We start from the raw sequence: 301 nt of genomic DNA, 5'->3' as shown, positions 1-301 counted from the left end.
GCATTTTTATCAATTTCTATTTTAAATCAACTGAGCACGCGTCTCTTAATTTACCTCTAAATAAGCAATGAAATAAATTATGTTTCAACACTGTAAGAAAAAAATAATTTTCTAAAGTTGCCTCCGACCTTTCCCACGGATCCTTTAACCGAGATGACGGCATCGTTTGACGTAGCGACAGATTTTGCGTGTGACAATAATAAACAAGTATCACTTCAATCGTTCACTTAACAATCGTCCTTCTTTTCCTACATCGAAAGACAAACAGTCCCAAGTGGCAAGTGATCATCATCTAATCATA

This window comes from Linepithema humile, chromosome 1, assembly GCF_040581485.1.
Source record: "Linepithema humile isolate Giens D197 chromosome 1, Lhum_UNIL_v1.0, whole genome shotgun sequence".
Lineage (NCBI taxonomy): Eukaryota > Metazoa > Arthropoda > Insecta > Hymenoptera > Formicidae > Linepithema > Linepithema humile.
The sequence above is the reverse complement of the archived record's forward strand: the minus strand, read 5'-3'. Positions refer to the sequence as shown.